The sequence below is a fragment of the Eublepharis macularius genome, chromosome 4, assembly GCF_028583425.1.
Source record: "Eublepharis macularius isolate TG4126 chromosome 4, MPM_Emac_v1.0, whole genome shotgun sequence".
In the NCBI taxonomy this organism is placed as follows: domain Eukaryota; kingdom Metazoa; phylum Chordata; class Lepidosauria; order Squamata; family Eublepharidae; genus Eublepharis; species Eublepharis macularius.
Window position 1 is genome coordinate 35154377 of NC_072793.1, and position 26106 is coordinate 35180482.

Here is a 26106-nt window from a genome sequence, read left to right on the forward strand (position 1 = left end):
CCTGCGGACGGGTTGCAACATAAATATGCCTCGATGTTCTAAAGCTGCCAGTGAAGCAGAAGACGGCGGCAGCAGCTGCATCTCTCACCTTCCCTTCCCTTTTCTTCCACCCTCTCCTCACCTGCTGTAGAGAGCAGGCACTCCAGGTGGGTTGCACAGCAAGTGCAAGAGGGGACTGACTGAAGGAACAGGTGGGAGCAGCTATGATGGGGGGGGGCGCTCCTCTTATTCTGTAGTTTTAAAGGAACTAAGCCAAACTCCAAGCTGCAATCTATTGCAGTCTTTCCCCATAGACATAATAGAAAATATGCATTTCAGGACACTGCAGCAGTCATGTTTAATGAGTGTTCAAAAGCGAGGTAAAGAATCCTTTCAAGAGAAAGTAATGCAATCTCTGCAGCTACAATGAATTCAAGACATTGCCTAATTTTTAATTGGGCAGCCAGAAGTTGTCTGCTTGTTGCAACTCTGCGTTGTGCATTTTGATAGCAGGATTTTGTGATGACTTAACTGTAACCATGGACTATATTAAAGCAGAATTCTTCAGGTCCTGCTTTATAGGGTCTGTGGGAATCTACCCCTATCTATAGATAGTATGTGAAAGCTTCATGAGACTCTTAATTTTCATTTTTCATTAATGGTGCTATTTTTGCAATGAGTTTTCCAGATGTGTTTCCTATTCCACTGGTCACTTTAATTATAAACACTTCCCAAGGCGATTAGCACATTTTATAATAATCTGTTTTAGAAAGGAACAGTTATACCTTCGCTGTTTTCACACGTCTTTAACATTGTGCAAAACTCACGGAATGAGGGTATCTTCGTGGCATGATTTACGACATCATTGCACCTCAAAAACAGAATCATGATGGAGTGACATCAGAAATCATGCCGTGATGACACCCTCATTTCGTGAGTTTTGCGCGATGTTAAAGGTGTGTGAAAACAGCCCTTCACTTCAGCTGTGAGCCCCTTTGTTATGAACTGGATCAGCGTGCAGCCTGAGGCCAGTGGGCATGAATCAGTTAATTTATTTACAGCTCAGTAAGAGGAAAACATTTCCTGTTGTGATGTGAGAGCCCTCCCTGAAATGAAAAGACACCCCCTCACTGGTCTCTAGTGTCCGTCAGCCTCAGCCTTCTGAAAAACGACAAACCTCCAGTGGGAACTAATACTCGTTTTGCTGTTGGGCTGCAGCCAAAAGGCAGTAGCAAAATGCTGACCCAGAAGGGCGGCAGTCGTCTGGAAGAGGACTAATTTCTCACTGATTCTGACCTCACTGGCTTCGACAGAAAGCTTCTTTACTTCGGCTCCTGTCTCTAATCACGTGCTGGAGCCTGGACTGACAAGCTGGCTTGTCCAGTTTCCAAACCAGATGGAATCTGTCTTTTCAGAGCTCAGTGGGAGAAGAGAAGGGAGTCCCAACAGCTTTTGTTTTGGGGCATAGAGGTTCTTTCTTGACAGCTTGCCTGTTTGCTCCTGTGTAGCAGGTAACAGGAGTGCTCTAACATGGGGGTGGGGGATTTACATTTACGTTCTGGTAGACAAATGGCCTCCAAGTGAGTACGGGCCAAGCTACAAGTGACGAATGACACTTGCCTGGCAAGTGAACAGGCTCACGTGTATTCCTCCCTGTTCACTTGCCATTCACTCGCTCTCCACTTGGAGGAATACACGTCAGCCTGTTCACTTGCCAGGCAAGTGTCATTCGTCACTTGTAGCTTGGCCCTCAGGTCTTTCTTGCAAACATCCTGAAATTTTTTCATGCGGGGCTGGGGGGATACAATGTAGGGAATTGGCATCCACCTACACTACTGCTGTGCACTAGCTCAGGTGGGCCCGTCTTGTTCAAGTCTAGAAACATTCGACAAATTGGTATACCTACAATATTTGTCAGGTGGAAAAAATGGCATGCAGATGAATGGTACTTTAATAGGGTTGCCAACTCCACATCGGGAAATTCCTGGTGATTTTAGGAATGGAGCATAGGGTGAGTGGGGTTTAGGGAGGGGAGGGACTTCAGTGGGGTATAAAGCAGCCATTTTCTCCAGAGGAACTGATCTCGGCAGCCTGGAGATAAGTTGTAATTCAGGGAGATCTCCAGGCCTCACATGGAGGCTTAGGACCCTATCCTTTAAGAAGACCCAGAAGCAGAAGTTGGAGGAGTCACATTGTTTGAAGGTAATAGGAGAAGAGCTTAGCTCCTTTGAACCACTATTTGGGGAGATTTCTATACCTCCTACCCCAGGCCTATAAATCTCCCCAGTTCCTCTCCTCCAAAATATTAAGCAACACTTATTATTTCCTTCCCAACACACACAAACCTGAAGCAGAGCATCGTTAAGAACCTATGAAGAGTGACTCCAATCTAAGTGCCTTGATTTCCATAAACTTGGGCTGGAGCGACTCTGCACAGGACTGCACTGTAAGACACCAAGGCTAAGTCAGAACAGGCGACGGTCCTACTTTCTGAGGCATATTTCAACTTTAGTAAGAAAAGTCAAAGACCATCCTAGGCAAATAGAAAAGAGCCTAGGTATAGCCCAAATGCATATGTGCCTTCTATAGCCTGAGAGCATAGAGATTTCAGCAAGCCAATGGGGACAGAGGACTCATTTTAATACTTCCAGGCACAGGAGAAGGATGCACACTGTGCTACCCACCGATTTTCTCCCTTAGTCTTTTCACCCACCTTCCACCCGTTTATTGTGATGTAAATCTGAAGTCCTGTTTGTTCCATTAGACAAGGGAGGAAAATGAGCCAGTAGCTGAATGTGGAGGGAGGTGCAATGACTGGTTCCCTCCACCGTCTCACAGCTCTTATCAAGAAGGGCAGGTTCAGGTCAGCCTATAGTTGACCTTTTCCTCCTTTGGCCACCCCTGTGTCTTTCCAAAAAACTAGCTTCTGGGTAGCTTTTCTTCTGGGGCACTCTCTTTTTTGCCTGTTACCAACATGGCCTTTCCAGGAAGAGCTGGAACAGGGTGAGCTCCACTGTGCAATGAACAAACATGGCCCTTGTAAATAAGGCAAACAAGAAGAGGTCATTGATGAAGAAGGATTTGATGTTTGGCTGCTGTGTGCAAATGAGCTGCCAGTTAAAACCCCAATAGTGGCTGCATTCTTATTCCCCTATGGTGGGTGGGGATTCCCTGCTCCCACCTTTTGCCCCACCTCTTACTTGGCTGGCAAGGAGAAAGGCGGGGAATGGGCCTCCTGGGTGTTGCTCTCAGGGCTGAAGCAATAACAGGGCCAAATTGGGCCCATTTGGGGCCCAAATCAGCCCACTGCAAAGCGCTTGCATGCTCCCCAGCCTCACATGATGGTGTCGCTTCCCAGAAGTGATGTCATCGCACCGACATGGGGCTGCATGCATGTGTGAGCAGCATCCTAGGAGCTCCATGAAGGTAGGTGCTGGGTCCCCACCACCACCACTGGGAGGGTGAGGGGACCTGGCAGCCCTAGCTGCATGCAAACAAGGACATAGTGGTGGCATTTGAAATTTGATGCAATTATTAGCTTGATTGGCATAAGCAATCTTAGGCCTTTCATGTGCTCTCACACTTTTTTAAAAAAATTCCTAGAGGGTTGAGAGAAAGAAGATAATACTAAACGCAGCACAAACTGTTGTTCCTTGCAGCTTTTTCATGCAGCTGCTGGAAGGGAATGGTGAGTGAGTGGCAGTCTGTATTGTTGATTTAATCACGATCTGCCTCTAAGCTAGAAACTATTCCTCTATGTTCAGATAGATATCTGCCTTCCCTATAGGAATATGAATTTTTTTGACAGGCTCCTCTGAGGAAAGCAAGATCTCAGGGTGGTGCCTCTCCTTACACGTGACTGGAAGCAGCAGTAGCTTAATACAGGCTTAGTTTGCGTGTACGTATGTTTGTGTGTGCACATTGTGTTTTGCCTCATGTAATTGTGTAAACAAACCCACAACAGCCAGTACAAAGCTGAAATCAGATGCACATTTCGTTTCAGACGCATGTACAAAGCTAAGGGATTTTCTATGCAGGGGTTTTCCATTGGTTCTGGCCCCATACTGCTTTGGTTTATCCCCTGATTTCTGCACACATTTTGTGTCTTTGGTTTTCACTTTGTTTCCCCTTCCCCCCCTTCCCCCAGTTCCTTTGAGACCATTTTTACCTTTATCTTTTTTTTAAAGGCTTTAAAATTTGTGTATCATATTTCTTTAAGTTTTGTTTGTCCCACTCAATCCCACCAACCTGCAATCCACTTTTTTAATATATATCCTGGTTTTTATTGAAAGATTTTAAAGAACAAGTAAAAATTTTAAAAGGAATGAAAAGAAAACAGAAAGAAGGAAAGAACAAAGAAAAGAAAAAAAGAAAGAAAAATATATAGGAAAAGCTTTTGATTTTCTCTACAACAAATATTAACATGATCCTCCAACCCACTTTTTGATGATTGGACCTTCCTTATCAAGTGTGCGTGCTGCTTCTCACCTTCCTTCTCCACCCTGGAAATGGATGATTTAATTTCTGATCTTATTTTTAAAAAACTCGACTCATATTGATATAGTGATATATATCACCATGAAAGCACTACACACAGTTGTCTTTTTAAAATTGTACTTGAATGCATGTCATTGAAGGACAGAGATTTTTATTAAAACAGATAGTCACAGACTCTTTTATGAGCACATACTTCATACTTGTATGTCTATTGGAGATGGGGGACTCCTCCTCCCCAAAAATTCTATGCTATCCAGGGCCAGATTGACCGAGGGGCAGGGGGAGTAGTCTGCCCCATGCACCGTCAAAGAGGGGGCGCCGGGCACAGCTGCCAGCCGCTGGGAGCACATGGGCAGCTGAGCAGAGGGCTAAGAGCCCACCCATGCCATTCGCCTGTCTGAGGGCAGGGGGTGCGCGGTAAGTCTGCTGCCCTGTCAGCGTGTCGCCTGTACCGCAAGCCGGCTGCCCCGGAGCTGGCGGCAGCAGTGCGGGTGGCTGGGAGGCTGCCCGCGCCATTTGCCTGCCCTGCAGGACAGGGGTTGCGTGGCAAGCTGGCTGCCCCCTCAGTGGGGCAGGCGAATGGCATGGGTAGCCTCCCAGCTACCTGTGCTGCCGCCGCCAGCTCCATAGCACGCTGGGGCAGTCGGCTTGCCGCAGGGCAGCGCACTCTGCCCTGTGTGATGACGTCATGGAAGTGTCGCCATGGAAGTGATGTCATCATTCAGCGCCAGGAGTGCACGCGCTGCATGTGGGGGAGGCAGACTTGGGTTGCCCTGGGCACCGGCAACCCTAGATCCAGCTCTGCTTGTTTCTTATGGCTAATTATGGTTTATTCAGGGATTTATTTACTTTCTACTTAGTGTGTTCTAATGTGATTTTCATGCATGCACACTTTTCACATTCAGCAGCTTTTTATCACTTGCTATTTTGTGCGGGAGCGCTTGCTGATTCTCGCACATGTGCATTTATCTATCACCAATCAGAGAATCACCATTGTGGCCAAAACACATCACCAGAATTATCACAACAGAATTATTCTGCCAGAGAAAAGCTTTTTAAAAACTGTACTAAAAGCAAGTAGAGGGCATAAGGCTAGGGGATATTCTCTTTTAGCATTTTGTGTGTTTATGTATGTTTATACCAGGATATCAATATAAGCATGCACAAAAAATAAAAAAGGGGAAGGTGCTGTGACATCACCAGTAATGCCACCAATGATGAAATCACCTTTGCTTGAAAATCCTGATTATCTAAGGGTGTGTGGATGAAAATAAACTCACTCCACATCTGTAAAAATGCAGAGAGCGGGCAGACATGTGGAAGAACCGTGCCCAAACTGCTTTCAATCCTTGACGATCAATTGCTAAGAAAATAAGGAATAAGTTGAGTGTGGGGAAAAGCTTTAAACCAAAAAGGATGAGTCGTGTGAAACTGTAAAATACAGTTGCTTTCCTTGTAGCGCTCCTGTGCTCTTAAGAACAAAATGACAAACATAAATTCAACAGATTATGCTGTTTCCAGCATATATACACAATTGCTTTCTCTATCTTAGACATTAAAAGCCAAGGAGCATGTGATGGACTCAGCTTCAGATGCTGAGATTTCCAGTCAGTGAGCTATGATTGACATGTTTCCTCCCCCCCCCCCTCATGTGGCTAGCCTGAAATGGCAGTTGGGGATGGAATGTTGGGGAAGCTGTCAGTTGGAGTTGGAGAGTAAACAAGAGAGTGAAAGGGAGTTGGAGCCTGGCTTTTGACCAGAGAGGGTCAGCCTGAGAATCCTCTGTGTGAGGAAGAAATGTTTGTGAAGCACTGTCAGTCCTCGGACTAAAGTCTGAGTTGGACATGGGTTTGTGGCATATTAATTGGTGGCAGCCATGGGAACAATTGTTGTGGGTGTGCTATTTGGATCACACACAAACCCACATCCAACTCAGGTTTGGGCTGATCTTCCCCTACTCTGAGGTAAAACAACTCCTCTTTACGCCTATGAAGCTGTATACTGGGCTGTGAAGCCTCTGGTAGCATGGTTGATGTTAAGCTTCAACTTTCCTTCTTGTCCCACCCTTAAGAAATATTAAAGATGGTTGCCCAGCCAAGTCTTAGTAGAGGACAGATCAGGGGTTTGCGCTTCCATTTAGCAGAAACTGGCCCACAAAGCTTGGGGAAGTTCAAAACGTAATTGAAGGTTTATTTACAGAAGGTTAAAATCAAAAGGCAGGTAGGCAGATGTTTGAACTGACGTAACAGAAAGGTTTTTATACAAGAACTTCACTGGTGTGAGGCACAAAACACTTGGTATAACACTAGGTTGCTGGCTTCTTTCAGAGGTTGACACTGCTTCACAGATGTTACACTTTATATACTCAAACACAAACACAGCACGACTTTCCCTGCTCTCCAGACTTAAGGGTGCTCCACTGAGACAAACCCTTCCTAGATACTGGGCAGGCATTATAGTTATGAGCTATAACCCCGTTCCTGGCACTGGAGAGGGGAGACTCCTCTCTACCCACTTCTTTGGCCCTCTATAATTCCCAGATCTCTCGAGTCTAAGCAGGAGTTAGTGCTGGTTTTCACACTTTAGTTCGAGGACTAACAGTGCTTCACAAGCATTTCTTCCTCACACAGAGGATTTTCTGGCTGACCCTTTCTGGTCTAAAGCCAGGCTCCCACTCCCTTTCACTCTCTTGTTTACCCTCCCACTCCAACTGACAGCTTCTCCAACATTCCATCCCCAACTGCCATTCAGGATAGCCAAATTTGGGGGGGGGGGGGAAGGAAACATGTCAATCATAGCTCACTGACTGGAAATCTCAGCATCTGAAGCTGAGTCCGTCACAGAGCACTATTGGGTGGGCATAGGGTTCCTAACATTGCCTTGGCAAATGCTAGAAGATTTGGGGATGGTAGAATTTGCAATTTTACTTCCATTCAACACTCTAGGAATTTCCCTTAGTCTCTGTGTTCTTTACCATAGAGATTAGGAAAAAACTTAGAGCATCACTATGGATGCCAGTTGCCAGTTTTTCTCCCACGCCTCAGTTTCTAAATGGTGGAAGATTGGGGCTTGATGCTGATAGGAATTTCCTGCTAGCGTTACCTTTTCCTGCCAGCATTACCCTTTACTGGAAGACTGAGACCTCTCAGGTGTCTTCCATGCGTTGTGGACCTCTAGATTAGATTACTGCAATGTGGGGCTGCCTTTGAATATGTTTTGGAAACTTCTACTAGTGTGGAATACTGCAGCCAGAGTTCAGTCTGGTGTTATTACATCATTAGTGGAACTGTGTATTGGTACCTTGACAGCTTCCTTTCTAGGCCATGTTTAGGGTGCTCGCATTGGCCTTCAGATCCCTGTGGCCTATACCCAGTCTTTCTCATAGATAATCTATTTCCATATAGATCCTTTGCACATGTATTGAGATTGTACATGTATGGAAACCAGCATTCTGTAGTGTTTGGTGTGTCAGATTAGGCATCTGGGAGACCCCAGTTTGAATCCCCACTCTGCTGTGGAAGCATGCTGAGTGACCTTTGGCAGTCACACACTCTCAACTCAATCTACTTCACAGGGTTTATTTATTTTCCTTATTTAACAAAATGTATATCATACCTTCCTGCCCTCATAAGGGCCACCAAGACATCTGTTGTAAGAATAAGGGGAGGAGAAGAGAATGATGTGAGCCATTTTAGTTTCCTTCTTGTGGAAAAGAAGGGTATAAATGAAGTGAATAAATTATCTGGGGAGGGCCTGCTTAAGCAATACAGTTTTGGAAGGAGCCCCGCTCATTTCAGGGGTTAAAGATTAGATTTGAATTTATATATAATTACTGTACTTTCATGGTCCCTTAATGTTGTTGTTTGTTTGGTTTTCTCCTGCATCAAAGGTCTGCAAATTGAGAGTCCACTCATTGCACCTGAAGGAGTGTACTGTAGTCCGCAACAGTTTGTAGAGGCATTCAACTTCTAGGTTCCTGGTTCTTTTTAAAAGACTCCTGTCTGTATTTAGTGCAACAGACTAACATGGATCCTCCTCTGGAAAGGGATTATTGATTTTCATAGCATGAAAGGAGTAAGCCACCAAACCATTCTGGGACCTTTATAGTAGGTGAATGGCCATATACAACTGCAACAATAGATGATTTCTGCTGTTAATGGAAGATGTCCTTAACAGTTGATGAAAGTGTACTTCTCCTGAGAATAATCATGCAAAAATATTTTGTAATGGATCACAGGTTATTTCTGAATATGTTGCAGTTTTAAAATGCCCAAAGCCAGTGTGTTGGCAAATTCCCGGTAAAAAGGGAGTGTAAAGTTGGTCTCTTTCTGGTCCGTGCTCCTGCCCGCTCCTGATAAATATTCATCACTGGGATCTGATCAATTATTATGGTTTCTCCTCTGATCTCTGAGCTGTTGGTAGGGTTGCCAACCTCCAGGTGGGGCCTGAAGATCTCCTGGAGTTACAACTGATCTGACAGAGATCAGTTCCCCTGGAGAAAATGGCTGCTTTGGATGGTGGACTCTATGGTATTATGCCCTGCTGAGGTCCCTCTTTCTCTTCCCCAAACACCACCCTCCCAGTTTCCACCTCCAGAATCTTCCAGGAATTTCCCAACCTAGATCTGGCAACCATAGATGTGGGGATTATTGAGACTCAGTGAGGCATCAGGGAATGGAATTTTCTTAATGCACAACCAGATCACTGGAGAGCTGTTTTACTAGCTATGTGACTACATCTCCAATATAACTGGTCACAATTTTGATAGATTTCCCCCCAGGGCTTTTTTTGAGGGGGACGCTCCGAAATGCCATTCCGGCAGCTCTAGAATCTGCCCACGTGATTTCTTCAGCCCTGCGGGCTCTGCAGAGGAGGTTTAGCTGCTTTGAGTTCATTCTGCTTTCGAAAGAGAGAGAGCGCGCGCGCAAGCAGACGCTGCTCGGGCCTGGCACGGGTTCTGCAGAGGAGGTTTAGCTGCTTTGAGTTCATTCTGCTTTCTTTTTGTTCCTCGGTGAGAGAGAGAGAGAGAGAGAGTGCAAGCAGAACTGCTGGGGCTGGCTCTGCAGAGGAGGTTTAGCTGCTTTGAATTCATTCTGCTTTTTTCCTCATTCCTCTGTGAGTGAGAGAGAGAGTGCAAGCAGAACTGCTTGGGCCGGCTCTGCAGAGGAGGTTTAGCTGCTTTGAGTTCATTCTGCTTTCCCCCCCATTCCTCTGTGAGTGAGAGAGAGAGAGAGTGCAAGCAGAACTGCTGGGGCCGGCTCTCCGCTTTAAGTTAATTGTTTTTTTTTCATTTGAGAGAGAGAGAGAGAGAGAGAGAGAGAGAGAGAGAGAGAGAGAGAGAGAGAGAGAGAGAGATGGAGCCAGGCACGAGCTCTGCAGAGGAGACTAAGCTGCTTTAAGTTCATTCTGCTTTCATTTCATTCAGGGGTTTCTGTGTATGTGTGTGCTGCTTTGAGTTCATTCTGCTTTCTTTTCATGAGGGTGGGTGATGCTGTGCATGTATGTGTGTGTATGTTGCTTTCATTCTTTTGTTGACTGAAGTTGACATGGTTATGGTTCCCACAGCTTTTGAATGCAGGTTGGTTCTGTGTTAGTTAAAATATCAGTTATGGTTATTTGTATTAGTTAAAATATCAGTTATGGTTATTCCAGTTTTATGCTAGGAATGGATAGCTGTGTACAAGTCATAGAAGGCTTTCATCAATATATTCATCAGCATATAGGTGTTCTTATGTCTTAATAGCTGTAACTCAAATGGTTCTCCCCACCTTCAGCTGATTAACATCACTGAAATTGCAGTGGACATATGGGTGTTAAGGAAGTTTTTATGAATATTGTTTGTCTGGGACATTGGAATATTTATGAGCATGTCACAATGGCTTGCTTAGCCATCGGTAAGACAGAGTTGACAGGCAACAAAAAAGAAGCCATTTTAAACTAAGTATAAATCTAATGCAGCTAAAGTTGAGTATCTTCTTTGGAATTGCTCCAGTAAAGCAAAACCCTCCCTGAAAATGTGAAAATTCAGTATTCATTAGATTAGGAATTTCAGACTCTGTGGAATTTTGAGAAAGAATTTTGAATTTCTCCCCACCCCATGCTGACAGAGTGAGAGCCAAGCTACAAATGATGCCTGACACAGGTTGGACACTTGTCAGCTTCCCTCAAGTTTTGATGGGAAATGTAGGCATCCTGGTCTTGCAGCTGTAATGTAGAGCCAAGCTGTAAAACCAGGACGCCTACATTTCCCATCAAAACTTGAGGTAAGCTGACAAGTGTCCAACCTGTGTAAGGCGTCACTTGTAGCTTGGCTCTGAATCTGTTAGAATTTAGATTTGTGAGATGGGTTTTGGATTTTTAGAGGCCCCCTCCTTCTTGCATATTTTCAAATATGGTTCCAAAGAAATGAAATGTTTGGGAAAGGGAACGGAAGATTTCATTTTTTGTAGAGGATACAGAAAGGAAAAAAACCCTTTCTCATAATAGTGTAATTTCCCAAGCATACTAACATTTATCTCGTCGTAATGCATTGTGCTGGGTTCTGGGAAGTGGCGTCACTTCCAGGAGTGATGTCACTTCCGGGAGTGATAATAGAGTTCCACCACCTCTTTTCCAAGAAAAAAGCACTGTCTCCCCCCATATCATTTACATACTGAATGTGTATGCTAATGATGACAGACGGCAGGGTGGGTTACATTGAGCTGTTATTTGTTACAGAATGATGCATATTCTGAGGTCCGGGTTAGCAGTTGCACAAGCAGTAGCATTAAGTTCAACTCCCTCTCTTGTGACGGAGTTGTCTTTGTACGGCATGGAGTAAGAATAATTTAAAAGCAGTCTTTGAAGTTAGCAGATGTTCTTCAGTATATCCAGGAAGTCATTTCCACAGAGTAAAAAGAAGGCTGAATTTCCTTAGTCACTTTTCAGAAGAGCTCTAGCCTTCAAAACTGAAGAGGAGGGTTTCATTGCAAAAAGCTCTCCAGCATCTGTGCTTGTTCAATAATCTATGAATTCATGCCTTGCACCTGCATCCCCTAGTTTTTCAGCCAACAAGAGAGAGAGCAGGTCCCGGACACCTGGTTCTTCTAGTTTTACCCAGATTGCTCATTCTCACTTTGCCTGATAAGATGGGAGCAAAGCAGCCAACATTCCCTGGATTTTTAATGATTAAATGTTCTTTTCTCATGATGTTAATAGCGGGGCTTTTTTTCAGCTGGAACGCGGTGGAACAGAGTTCGGGAACCTCTTGAAAATGGTCACATGGCTGGTGGCCCCACCCCTGCAGCACAGAGGGCAATCTAAACTCCCCTCTGTCTGGAGATCAGGGGGCGGGGCCACCAGCCATGTGACCTTTTTCTCCCAGGGCAACGCACTGAGTTCCACCACCTCTTTTCCCAGAAAAAAAAAGCCCTGGTTTATAGTGTTGAGATGGTTCTCTTGTTATTCTTGCATTACTGCTGTGCCACAGCCCATGAACTATTGATGATAAAGTATATTTCCTGCAACATTGTTCAGATGTATTTTAGGAAGTCTGAAAAGCATATATGGTTGTAGGGTTGCCAAGCCCACTCAATCTCCCAGCGGGAGATTGGGGCCTGGCTCTTACCTGGGGAGGGTGTGCGCGCGAGCTTTGCACGTGTGCGCGCCTGCAAGCGTGATGACATCACTTCTGTGAAGTGACGTCATCACGCAGCTTCTGGATTGAGCCGGTTGGCGCTGCTGCGGAGTGCAGGAATGCTCCTGCACTTCGCAGCAGCCTAAAACGGGCCTGATCCATGCCAAAACGGGCACGGATTGGGCCCGTTTTGGCGCGGGTCGGGCCCGTTGTGGGCTCCTTCGGAGCGCAGGAGCATTCCTGCACTCTGCAGGGGCCCACAACGGGCCCGATCTGCACCAAAACGGGGCCAATCTGCGCCTGTTTTGGCGCGGATCGGACCCGTTTTGATGCAGATTGGGCCCGTTTAGGGCCCCTGTGGAGTGCAGGAGCATTCCTGCGCTCCGCAGGGGCCCACAATCCGTTTTGACGCAGATTGGGTCCATTGTGGGCCCCTGCGGAGCGCAGGAATGCTCCCATGTTCCACAAGGGCCCCGATCCAGGCCAAAACAGGCTTGATCCTGGTGGCTGCTGTGCACAGGGGTGCGCATTACTGCAGGGGGGCGCGCATGGAAGGTGCGCCCCCCACTGGCCAGGTAAGTAGGGGTGGGGCGGGGGATCCCCCGCCCCCTCCGGGGGGTCTGGCAGCCCTATATGGTTGGTGCAAATCACTGCAACTGTTTGAGGCTTCATCACAGACCATCTCTTGGCCTCCACACCAGGGCTGTCACATGTAGATTTGCTGTGTACCTTTAAAACTCCAGAGAAAGCAAGTGATGAAGCCGCCGTGTCTTCTCCTTCCTGTTCTTTCGCAGGTGCTTTCCCAGCAGAACTTCAGATGTGCCTTGTGTTAGGAGGAAGGGGGAGCAGATGAAAGAATCAGGGAAAGAACAGACATGAAAAGCCTTTTTCACTGCTCCATTTCTGAAAAAGAAAAAGGTTTCAGCTTTACAGGGAAGGTGGTTTGTTCTAGCTGCAAAATCGCTTGGCATTCTTAGAAGGAAGCTGCTTGTAGAGATAATTAAATTATACAAAAAATACCAGCTAAGGTGAGTCCTATTGCCTTTAACTTTAGTTTCCTGTGGGAGCTCTTACCACCAGAGAAAAGGACTAGATTTTGCACTGTTTTTCAGCACAGTTCCCAGGAACTATGCTAATTGATCTCTACTTTGATCCTTTATCATCTGCAGGTCCAGACTCTAACAAGATGAGGTCATAAATTATGTCAGTTTAAAAGGATCCATACTGCAAAAAAAAAATGATTTGTTGTTATTCTTACAGAAAGGACAATGAAAACAAATATGAAGGTTTTATTTTGCATATATACAAAGGCATAAACAAAAATTAACTAAAACATGAACACTTTTTTTCTTATTTAAAGATTCTAGGGTTGTTATGTGGAGGCAGGCAATGGCAAACCACCTCTTGTCTTGAAACCCCTCCAGGGCTGCCTTAAGTTGACTGCAACTTGACAGCACTTTCTATCTTTACAACGAAGACTATTGTGGGCTTTCCACCATCTGTAAATCTAACTCCAAGCAGGGCTCATTTCGAGAGGGAATGCACAGGAATGCAGTTCCAGCAGTTCCCCAAAGAGGTCACATGTCAGGTGGCCCCGCCCTGACTCTCGGCCATTTTGGGCCCATTTTGGCCTGGGTTGGGGCCAAAACGGCTTGGATCGGGCCTCTGACGGGTGGTGGATCACTCTCCCGCTCATCAGCAGCCTGATCCTGACCATTTTGGGCCCCTTTTCAGCCATTTTCAGCCCCTTTTTGCCATTTTGGGCCCGATTTCGGCCCTGAATGGCCAGGACTGGGTCCAAAACAGCCAGAATAGGTGATGTCAGGAGATGTGGCATACGCAAATCAGCTATACTAATGACGCACTTCCATTGGTAGCAAGAGGCGTGGCATATGCTAATAAGTTATGCTAATGAGTTCCTCCAGCTCTTTTTCTACGAAATGACCTCTGACTCCAAGTATCTGGGTTTGCCTAGGTGCAATTAGATATCAGTAGTATATAATTTTGCTAATGATGTCCATGACAGAGTAAAAATTACAGCACATTTGTATAAGGAAGGAAGAATAAAAAGATTCTAAATTTGCACGGGGTCTGTTGCCCTAGTTTATGCAGTCACTTTAAAAAAAAATCCAATTGAACTAGTAAGGGTATTAATCCAAGTGTCCTAAACTGATGTGCCAGCAAAATTTCAATACAAAAGCCATCTTGCTGCAGATTTTTCTCAGCAGGCAGGCCAGAATTTCAGCTCAGATAATTGCATTCAGCTTCATTGAATTCCCCCCTGCATTTCCAGAACTGGAGGTGACATCCGTCTTTTCTTTGCAAACTCAAAATGTAGTGTTGTGCTGCTGCTGGCTTTGTAACAGCTCCCATTTTCTGCTTCAGGGATGGGTTTTGTGTCTGTGGCGATGGGATTTGTTTGCTTAGTCAGCCTATGATGAAATAGGAAGAAAAGTTCTGAACTGTGAGGAAAAAATGTAAAGATTTGTTCTTAGTCAAGTGTGGGTGTGAAAAAAAGAAGAAAAGAAAATGAAAGTGTGCCTGAGAAAAGGAGACAATAGCTAGGACTGGGATTTCATTTATATCCCATCCCTCTTGTAAGGATCTCATGGTGGCCCACATGGTCTTCTAAGGTTTCCTACTGGCCTGTAGAAAAATCTCGTCTCTTTAATAATAAATGTGTGTGGAAATGGGCATCTGGAGCTTTTCATGGCAGGGAGGAAAATAGAACCATCTGGTAAATAACATCTCATGAAACCTCTGTTAAACAGACAGGACGGTTTTCTCCAGGCAGTTGGCAACCTATCTCCCCTCCCCATTTTGCCCTCATAACAAAAACTCTGTCAAGTAGATGCTGAGAGAGAATGACTGGCCGAAGGTCACCCAGTTAGCTTGTTGGCACAGGGATTTGAACCCGGGTTTCCCAGATTTAGTTGGGCATTCTAACTACAGTACTACACTGGCATCATTTAGGAAGGCTCACTATAAAGACTTAAGGCCAGGATCTAACCTTTCCTGTGTGGATACCTAAGGCACCTTGGCACATACTAGGGGAGGGGGGGACTTCAGTGCTTTTTACTTTATTTTTTACTTTTTAGTGTCACAGTTCTATTAGATACCACACTGTAAGATGCCTGTTCAGGAATGGCTTGGGCTGACATGGAGAACAACTTGGTAAGTTATTTTTTTCACAGCCTTTTTAATCTTGTAATTTGTACTGGAAACACATCTTCCCACAGGTGACTAACTTCAAAGTTGGGCCTGGAGTTGTCCTGGAATTACAGCTGATATTTAAACTGCAGAGATCAGTTCCTGTGGAGGAAATGGCGGCTTCAAATGATGCACTCTGCGGTATCCCATCCGGCTGCACTTCCTCCTCTCTCCAAACTCTTCCCCCAGACACTGCTCCCAAATCTCCAGGAATTTTCCAAGCAAGAGTTGGCAATGCTACCCAGAATTACCACTGATCTCCAAAATGCATAGATCAGTTCCTCTGGAGGAAATAGTTTAGGTAGATACTAGAGAGCCAGTTTGGTGCAGTGGTTAAGAGCATGGGACTCTAATCTGGAGAGCCGGGTTTGATTCCCTACTCCTCCACTTGAGGCCAGCTGGGTGACCTTGGGTCAGTCACAGCTTCTAGGAGCTCTCTCAGCCCCACCCACCTCACAGGGTGATTTGTTGTGGGGATAATAATGACATACTTTGTAAACCACTCTGAGTGGGCATTAAGTTGTCCTGAAGGGCGGTATATAAATTGAATGTTGTTGTTGTTGTTGTTATTATCTTAAACAGGCAAAACAGCTGCTGCATCACTGCTTAGGGCCAGGCCAAATCCCCCTCCTTCTATGTACTGTTTTCTGTCCTTCCATACTACATCTCCTGGCAGGTAGTGCTTCCAATTCTGGCGTTTATAACCATTACTATACCTAAGAACAAGACATCTACCTCATAGGATCAGTGTGAGAATGATATAGGGCGAGGGATAAGATTGCCAACACTGCCTTAGCAAATGCAGGGAGATTTGGGAGATAGTGCCTTGGGAGGGTAGAGTTTGGGTAAGATATGATGTCACTTCTGGGTGACCCTCTAGGCTGCCTCCTCTTGTCTCTGTGGTCTTTCCCATAGAGACTTGGGAAATTTCTAGAGCATCACTATGTGAAGGCCATTTTTCCCTCCCACTTTGGGGCTTGAGGAGTGGTAATTCCATGCCCTGGGTGGGTAAATGAGAGTCCCAGGGTGAGAAAACTATGTATGCCATAGGAATGCCAAGCTACCACCTGGCACCCAGGGAGCTTTAGGAGTGGGCAAGGGGTGGAAGTGATGCCATACAATGTATCGACTTCATGTCTGGCCCAAACACAGGCATAGTGTCAGTGAACTGGATGATGGTCTGGAAACTCTAGGAGTGTCATCTGATGTACTGATGTCACATCTGGGTTTTTGGCCAGATGTCACATCGACTTGCAACATCATTTCTACCCCACCCATTGCATTCTCTTGCCGATCAAGAGGCAAGGATAAGTGGGAAGCCTTGCCAGTGGGAGAATACCTACCAGAACCAGGTAAATGTCATACCAGGTAGGCCATCCTGCACCTTTGGAGAAAGGGTAAAAACGGATAAATGGATAGCAGTTCTGTGTATCGTGTTGAGTTTTCCCCTCATCCCGGAAGACAGAGGTGTAGAGTGCATGATGCTGGAACTGTGATTTCGTTTAACTGTATGTTTCTAATTTTTGCACGTTTCTCACACATTTTCTTGAGAAGTGCTGCTATACTGTTTTAAATATTTATGTTGGTTTATCTGTATTTTAATGTATATATATTTTAATGTATTATATTGTATGTAATCCGCCCTGAGATTACTGTTGTGGGGAGGGCGGAATATAAATTGAATAAAATAAATAAATAAGCACTTCTTCCCAGAGGAACTGTGGGTTTGGGGAAATTTATTTTTTCCCGTGAAACATGCTGAATTTGTGCCATGGCTTTTGTATGTAGTGGTGGTGGAGAGTGCCCTCAAGTCAGAATTGACTTATGTCGAGCCCTAGTGAGGTTTTCATGGCAAGAGACTAACAGAGGTGGTTTGCCATTGACTGCCTCTGCAACCCTGGTCTTTGTTGGAGGTCTCCCATCCAATTACTAACCAAGGCCAACCCTGCTTAGCTTCTGAGTTCTGACAAGATCAGGCTCACCTGGGCTATGCAGGTCAGCACTTGCATATTGGCTGCTGCAAAACTTGAAATAGGTGAGGGCACTTGGGGGAAGAAAGTACTCAACTTCAGCTTCTGCTAAAAGAAAACTCTTCAGTAAGTCTTCAGTGTTGTTCCATGGCAAGGCATTCCAAATGTGGAACACATTCCTGTTTATCCAAACATCTGCTGAGCCACACATTCCCCAAATGAGTCTGATAAATTAGCGTGAAACTGGTTTTAGCCTTCATTCATTCTTTTTGCTCACAGCAGTGCAAGAAAGGATTTCTAAAATCCTTGGTTCTTCCTACCCTTGCTTTTGAAGATGAGAGTTTTGATACATGAAAATGGTGGTGACATATAGAAGAGGTGAGAACTGAGAGCAGAAGGTGAAGTGGGAAGATAGAAAGGCTTAAGAGTCCTGATATCTTTTGGGTTGGGGACTGGTGGATAAGCTCCGCAAAGGGGGATCCGTGGTACAGGATTCTGTGGTTATTTTGATCTGCTGGTTGTGAAAAAACACTGAGAAGGATAGCAAATTTGTGTCTGTCTCCCCACAATACACTTACCAAACTGGCCAAAGGTGCTGGACAATCTGGTATCGTACAAGCCATAGGCATGACATTCATAGAGTACAGTAGTGCCCTTGCAGGATCAAGTTTTACAGCATCACAGCCAGCTGTACCCACCATATCATGCCACAATCTTTCCTTTTCTTTTTTCTGTTCGGCTGTTAGAAACATGGCTGGCCCCACCCAAGAGTCAGATCACTCGGAGATTATTGCATTTCTCAATCAAACGGGATACCAAGGGACATAATGTTGCTGCCTATTTGCCTCTGTCTGGGCCTCACTAGGCTAGGTTGCTAGGGTGAGGCATGGTGTACATAGATTGGAAGTGGTACTCCAGATCTGACACAGCCACCATGGTATGTGTTTGTGGGAGGTGTTTTTGGTCTTTCTGGACACAATTCTGACCCTGGAATAAGAAATCACTGGCAAGGGCAGATTGTTTACAGAATGAACAATTGAGGTTCACCCACTTCTTACACATAGCTGAAGTGCTGCCCCACCTCCCCTTCACAGGGATTTTGCAAATTTTCCAGCTGAACCACACTCTTGCAGCTTGTTGGGGCATTTAAACTCTCACCAAATCAGTTTCATCGTTCTCTTTCAGCTGCTAATTTGAATGCACTCTAAGTAGGCTTGTAAAGTGGACTAAGACAAAATGTTCTATTTCTTTACAGAGTTTGCTATTCAGTGCTTGCAGCTGGAAGACAGTAATGGGAATTTTCATGCTGAGCATCTGAATGGTACTCAGTTGGGTGGGTCCTCTCTCCTGTCCTGTCCTGCTTCATACCATCTCACAGTATCTCTGAGCTGTAAGCACGTGACCCCACCCTTCATATTCAATATGCAAAGTAAGAGAGCAAGCATAAGGGTCCTCGCGGGATGTGGGGACCTGGCACTTGCCATGGTGAACTTCCAGAAGTGACATCATCTCGCCTAGTGGCAGGCATGCCCCTGTGCTTTGCAGGGGAGCATGCCCGCTGCTGGGCATGATGACATCACTTCTGGAAGTGGTGTTGTAGCACCTGGCAGGAACACTCCCACTGCACTCTGGCCCAGGAGGTTTTTTGCCTCCTGGGCCCATTTCCTGGGCTTTTTCCTCCTGCTAGCCAGGTGAGTGGAGGGGGGGAGCAGAGGCTGGAAGTGGGGGATCCCCTGGCCCCACCGGGGACTGGCACCCTAGTAGCTCCCTAATTCAGCAGTGTTTTAAGTCTGGGAGTATTTTCAGCATCAAGGAATAGGGGAGGGAAATCAGTAATTGGGCTGACGGCAGTTCATTATTCTCATACGCAACGGATTTCCACGGGAATGATTTAAATCAATTAATTGATTTTCTATACCTCATAAAAAGTCAAAAAGTATTTCCATCAGCTTGCTATCAGCAAGTACCAGACCAGGGCCTGGAGGGATGTTAATGGACCTTTTATGCTTTTTTTATTATGCCTTTTCATTCTGAATTCAAAACTCTTGCTCAGATCCTGTGACTGGCTGGAAAGAAGTTTTCAAAACAAAACAGCCATTTGGGGAGCTCTAAATTTCTGAATCAAAACAGGGCTTGAAGGGATGGATTTGTGTCGCTGGTGATCATTTTAGCTACTGCTCAGAAAATGGTTGTGCTGTTTGAAGAAATGAGCAATTTGCTCCACTGCACGGATGGTTTTATAATCATTCAGGAAAATATGTCCCAGTATTCCTTTGTTTAGCACCAGCATTCAGGAAAATGATTCCCAGCTCATCATCTGTCTTAGCACCAACGACGTGCTAGTGCCAGGTACTGTGCAGAGCACAGAAGTGAGGTATATGTTCTCGTCTTGAATGGCTCACAGTGTAGATAAGTTGGTGAGATTGAAGCTTGGTAAAGGAGCAACCAAAGGGGGTAAGAGGGACTTCACTGAAAACAGGCTGTGCAGAACCGGCAAGAGTTGGATGACCCAGGAAAGGATCTGGAAAAAGTGTGGAGTTTAAAAAGGGAATGCAAAGAGGAGAAAGGGGCTGGCTTCTTATACAGAGGGCTAAATTTATATAATCTATTAGATTATACCAAGTACCAAGAGTACCAAGAACTCTCAAGATAATCACTGCAAATCCCTACAGGCAATGTGCTCGCTTAGGCCTCGTTGTCACTGAGGTGCCATACTTGTGTCTAGTGTGTACCACTTCAGACTATCAGCAGGGTTTCACATGATTGTGCACTTTTACACACCAGAATATTCTCTGCACATAGAGAATGTGTTTGATTATTTGTGCCCTCCCCTTGTAATTTAAAGTGGTACAAGGGTTGGCAACTGCCTAGAGAATTTCCCCCCCTCTCCCTTTAAGAAAGGCTCAATGGAATGTTATTCACTGGGTTATATTTTTATGTATCTCCATGCCACAAAAAGCTTCAGCTGCTCACTTTTACACATTAAGCCCCTATTAGAGGGACACGACATATTTTCCACTTTGGCTTTTTAAACTGTAAGCTACTGGGTATTGAATTAGGATTAGAATTTGTGATCTAGAAGAGAATTTCACCCATGCCATGTTGGCAACTTCCTGTTTTTCCCCTTTCCCTGTCATAGTTTGGCTCATTTGCTTGAGTTCTCTGGAACCATGTCTCTATAGGGATCTTAGTAGTTTGGTGTAATGCTTAAGAGTGCAGAACTCTAATCTGGAGAACAGGGTTTGATTCCCCACTCCTCCACTCGAAGCTGGCTGAGTGACCTTGGGTCAGTCACAGCTCTTCCAGAGCTCTCTCAGCCCCACCCACCTCACAGGGTGATAGTTGTAGGGATAATAACATGCTTTGTAAACTACTGTGAGTGGGAGTTTAGTTGTCCTCAAGGGCAGTATACAGGGCTTTTTTTCAGCTGGAACGCGGTGGAACAGAGTTCCGGAACCTCTTGAAAATGGTCACATGGCAATTTGATAGTTACTAATTGGGGAAAATATTGGAGATAGGGATTTTTACCATTTAAGGTGAAGTTTTAATTATTGTTACGTATAAGTTTTGAATAGATATGAATTTAATGGATATAATTTAGTTTATTAGGGAAATATGAGATAATATATAAATGGAATAGATAAGTAAGGAATAGAATAAGATAAGGGTTGGAAAGCTGTTGGAAGTTGAGAAAAAGGGGGGAGGGAAAGTGTGGGGGAAAATTGATATTTAGGTTTTAAATAAAAATGTTATTTGTAATATGTACTCACCTAATAAAAAACTTTTTTTTTTTAAAAAAAGAAAATGGTCACATGGCTGGTGGCCCCGCCCCCTGATCTCCAGACAGAGGGGAGTTTAGATTGCCCTCCGTGCCGCTGGAGCGGCGTGGAGGGCAATCTAAACTCCCCTCTGTCTGGAGATCAGGGGACGGGGCCACCAGCCATGTGACCATTTTCTCCGAGGGCAACCCACTGAATTCCCCATCCTCTTTTCCCAGAAAAAAAGCCCTGACAGTATATATAAATCAAATGTTGTTACTATTATTACTATTACTGTTACTATTTTGTTGTTGTTGTTGTGGATTTGCTTTCTGTTACCAAATTATAGGGTGTTCTGTGGAGACTGATGCATGGATATGTCCTGCTGCACAGTAGCAGGCTGGTCTCAGTGACCTTTTAAGTCCTTTTCATGGCTGTGATTCTATGTATCTATGTATTTAGTAGGTAGTTCTCGATAGCTGCCTAGACTAGAGCAATGGTTTTCATGTGCAGTGTTGGGTGCAGCTGTTGACAATTATGGTTCTTCTCCTTGATACAAAGATCCATCATAAGTTAATTGTTCTCAGTTTTTGACCTTAATAACAGTAATAAAAAACAGCGCTGGGTCAGTAGTGCTTGAAGCTCATTGTTATCCAGCAGCGGCTCTGAGACCAATGGGGAATGAGCTCATCACTTCAGTCAGATCCTCCTGAGCTGCAAAAGAACACAAGCCTATCAGAAATGGTACTAATTGGCTCTCATTGGCAGCCTGGCAGAGTGGCTGTGGATGATCAGGCTCCTGGGACACTTCTGGCTTTGAAGGGCAGTTGATCTGGCGAATACATGCAGGGAGCTCTTTCACACAGTTTACTTCCTACTCACAACAAACACAAAAGAATTTTTTGCTCCCAGATGTCTTGCTCGTAATTAGAGGTGGGCACGATAAAAAAAAAAATACCGATCAAGCCGTTCGTGGATCCAGGCCGCCGCCGAACCCAGGTCACTGATTCTAACTGATCAAGTCCCGTTTCTGATCCGGAATCAGGAATCGGGGAGGCCAAAGCGGGAGGGCGCCCCGCTGTTTCCAGCAATATAGGAATGGTGGTTGGTGGCAGTGGCCACCAGGCCCGGCGGGCACGGAGGGGAGGGGACTTACACACCTCAGGGAGGGAGGGGACTTACACACACACACACACACACACACTTAGAGCAGGGGGGGGAGTTTTTAACCCAGCAATGAGCCGCCTCCCCTCAGGGAGGGGACATTCACACCAGGGCCGGATCTATGGTTGCCAGCGCCCAGGGCAACCGTAGTCAGGCTCTTGTGTGCGTGCGCTAATGGGTTGCCCCCCCCGCCCACGCAGCAAGCTGGCTGTGCTGGTGCGCTGCGGAGCTGGTGGCAGCGCGAGTAGCTTGGAGGCTGCCCGTGCCGTTTACCTGCCCTGCAAGACAAGGGGCAGCCGGCTTGCCCGCGCACCCCTTGTCCTGGGGAAAGGCGAACGGTGCAGGCGGCCTCCCAGCCTCCCGCGCTGCCTTTTGCCTTTCCCCAGGACAAAGGGCAGCTGGCTTGCCTGCGCGCCCCTTGTCCTGGGGAAAGACGAACGGCGCGGGCGGCCTCCCAGCCACCTGCACTGCCTTTTGCAGAGAGTGACGGACAGAAAAACAAAGCTCCTACAAAGCCCCGTTTTTTTAAAAAGCGAAAAACCTTTGTGCCCATGGCTTCAGAACACCCCCTTCCCCCTCCCTCCCCTGGGTTGCTGCTCCGTGGTTGGAAGGAAGCCTGCTAATCAAGGAAAGCTGGGCTTCCATTCGGTTTTCCAGAGTGACAGAAGGAGGGCAAACACAGCTCAGGCATTCCCCTGGCTCCGTTGCTAGGGGAATAGATTATTGGCGCCTGAGTGTCTGGCTCTCCGGTTAGATCATGATGTCCCTCCCGATCAAGGCCCCCCCGAATGCTGGATCGGTTGCCGTGGACAGAACCGATTAGCTGAGTCCCAATGGCGCAAACGCCATTATCGGGGGGGGGGGGTTCACATTGTGATTCTGATTGTGCCCATCTCTACTCATAATGTGTTTTGCAAATAATAATTTTCATTGAGACTTCAAGAAATGAGGTCATCAGTGTAAAAACAATTGCTTATTTATTTAGTTAGTTAGTTTTTGGTTTGTTTGTTGCCTCTTCTGGGGACCAAAAGCAGGCTTACAACATTGTTCTCTCCTCCTCCATTTTATTCCCACAACAACAACGTGGCAGGTTAGGCTGAGAGACAATAACTACCTGAAGGTCATCCAATGAGTTTCCATGTTAAAGCGGTGATTGAAATAAGAGTCCTCCTTATCCTAGTCTGGCACTCTAACCACTGCACCAGGGATCCCCAACATGGTGCTCGTGGGCGCCATGATGCCTGCTGACGCCTTTCTTGGTGTCTGTCATGTGTTTTTAGAAAGCAGGTGGGGCTTTTGCCCAGCAGGACTTCTTATTGGCCATTGGAGGTCTAACTGGCTTTGCTGATTTTTTAAAAAAAGTTGCTTTGGCAGCAGTTGTCACCACACCACAAGGATCTTTACTACAGGACTAAAGCTAATTTGTCTGTATGCTAGAAAATATTTTTAAACAATATGCTAATTTAAAAAGGCATCCTGTTAAACAGACCTTTTGCCTGACATGTTGAAGAGTTACTATTATTACTACTACTATTACTACTATTATGCATAACCTCTCTCCATGACATTTTGTGGTTGGCTCTGCCTCTGATGGCTGCTGTTTGGTGGTTGCATCCACCACCCTGTGTCAGAAGAATTTCAAAGGTACTCATGGACAGAAAAGTGTGTAGATCCAGGCCTTATGTCAGGCTGATTCATCTCTGTGGTCTACATAAGCCTAGATTACGGAGGAGCCTGTGATGAGCCTTATTACAGGGTCATCAGCACAATAGTGGAGCAGTGAATGGTTCGGTGGACCAGCCTATCACATGTCGATTCAAACCAAGTTTGTGTTCATGTGTTCCATCAACCCTTTTTGAAAATAGACCCTGAAACATGTCACTCAAAAGCTGGCTGAATTACTTGACTTGAAGACTCACTACCAAGATTAGCCATGCCAGGAGTAAAGGATTTGGATTCTGCACAATATAGCTTGAGCAGAGGTATCTTGCTGTGATGTTTGGTGAATCAGTTGCAGTGCAATCCTAAACAGACTAACACCCATATAAGCTCATGTATTTCATTGGATTTAGAAGGGCATGACTCTGTTTAGGGTTGTGCTTCCGTCTTTCATCTTCGAGAGGATCCATACACATTGTAGTATATAGCTGTTGCCACAATTAAAATGAATGCGATGGGCCTCATCTAATTTTGTTGCAGCCTTGCCTCTTTTTTGAACTACCATGATCACAGAGCCTTCCCTGATGTGAAAGGCTATACTACAATAAATAGAAAGTTCAGTGCCATTTGTCAATATTGCCTGAATTTTGCTTATCAAATTTGCTTGCAGATGCTGGCTTGAAAGACAGACTGCTTCATATAGGAATGAGGGGGTGGTCGGGAATGGAGGTGCCATGATCTCTCTTAACCTTGATAGATGTTGAGAGGTCCTGAAAAAGCAGGTGCAAAGAAATTCTCCATTTAGGAGTTCTTCTTTCTATAAATTCTACACCCAATTGTTGATATGTCATCTATACAGGTTGCCTAACCTTTTTATAAATGATTTTCATTGTATTGAGGTTTATGTTTGTAGATTTTGCATTTATTGGCATGCATTATGGTGGATGCATTTTAGTAGCTATGAGAGGCGCTTGGCTGAGAAAACACTTGTCTTGAACTGGCAGAGAAGCTACCAACCAAAAGTAGTACTGGAGAAACAGCTCTCTTTGCAGGGCAGTTTCTGCTTTCGCCTCCCTGGCTTGGCAGACTGGTGATTGTTTCATGCCCACTAGGTTCAACTGGAGGGTGCAAGATGATCAGGAGGCACTGGAGCATGCATATCCTGCAGCACCAGCTGTGTCAGTAGCTTCTGCAGCAGCTTTGACATCTGCTAAACAAAGCAGCCAGTAGAGAGAATTAGGAAAGAGAGCGCATATACCTGAAACGAAGGACTGGAAGAATTTTTCCGGATGATGAGAAAAGATCTTGATGAATTTACAAGTCCGGCTGAGTGTTGCTATCTTACAAAAATGGAGCAGATAAATAGTGTTGGGTCCTGTTTTGAATATATACAAGTTTCTTCTCCTGTTTCACCAGTGAGGGCCATCAAATGGCTCTCTTTCCCTTGGCAGAAGTATTTGTTTTCATAGGAAATGTAATGTGAACAGAGACACACAGATTGAGACTCAAGGGCAGGACCTAATAGCTATACTGATCTCTGTAATCCCAATCAAAATGCACAGCCAATGCTTAAGATTTTAATAAAAATTATCAGGGTATACTGGTGTTTCCTATGGAAATATTTTTGTAAATACCTGTGTATGTGTATTGTCCAATAGGGCTCTCAGCTAGATATGTACAAACATTTAAAGATGTGAATCTGTCACCTGCACTCTGCATTTTCTGCAGGAAACACTGGTAAGAGGAAAACACATGACTGTTGCATTGTATATGAGCCACCCTTACATGGGTTTCTTAACTATTGTGAGATGGAGAAAAGGCAGCATTGAAATGCCCCTTCCTTTTTCTGGAATCCAGCTCCAGCGGAGAGTTCTGTCTAGCTTCCAACAGCCATCTTGCTGAAACCATAAAATAACTAGGAAGAAGAAAAATTTGTGTACAGCTCCATCATGCCTGGATCTAGTTCCTGCAAAGAATTCTCCTATCCAAGAAATATTTGTAACTTGTAATTCTCAATTGTATTTTTTTTTATGCTTGTGAATTTTGGGGACCAGTTTTGGCTGAAAATTGGGGTTAAAATATAAGTAAAGAGCCTGGAACCTGGGGCGGTGCTAATCCAGGGCTTTTTTCTTTCTGCAGTTCTCTATAAATCAGCCACAGTCTGGTGTAAGATCTTCTTGACTACTATCACTTTTCAGCACCACCAGTTTTGATATCGCTGTGGACAGCTCCTTGTTTTCAAGCAGTGATGCGC

General features: G+C 45.2%; 1 protein-coding gene and 1 long non-coding RNA gene across 3 annotated transcripts in view; both read left to right on the forward strand.

Moving 5' to 3' along the window:
* The window catches only part of MGAT5B (alpha-1,6-mannosylglycoprotein 6-beta-N-acetylglucosaminyltransferase B), a 268434-nt gene that overhangs the window by 37759 nt on the left and 204569 nt on the right, over nucleotides 1–26106 (forward strand). The window lies entirely within an intron of this gene.
* On the forward strand, nucleotides 70–17015 carry LOC129328955 (uncharacterized). Its single transcript, XR_008596910.1, has 2 exons — nucleotides 70–191; nucleotides 12886–17015. It is a non-coding gene; the product is annotated as an uncharacterized LOC129328955 (long non-coding RNA).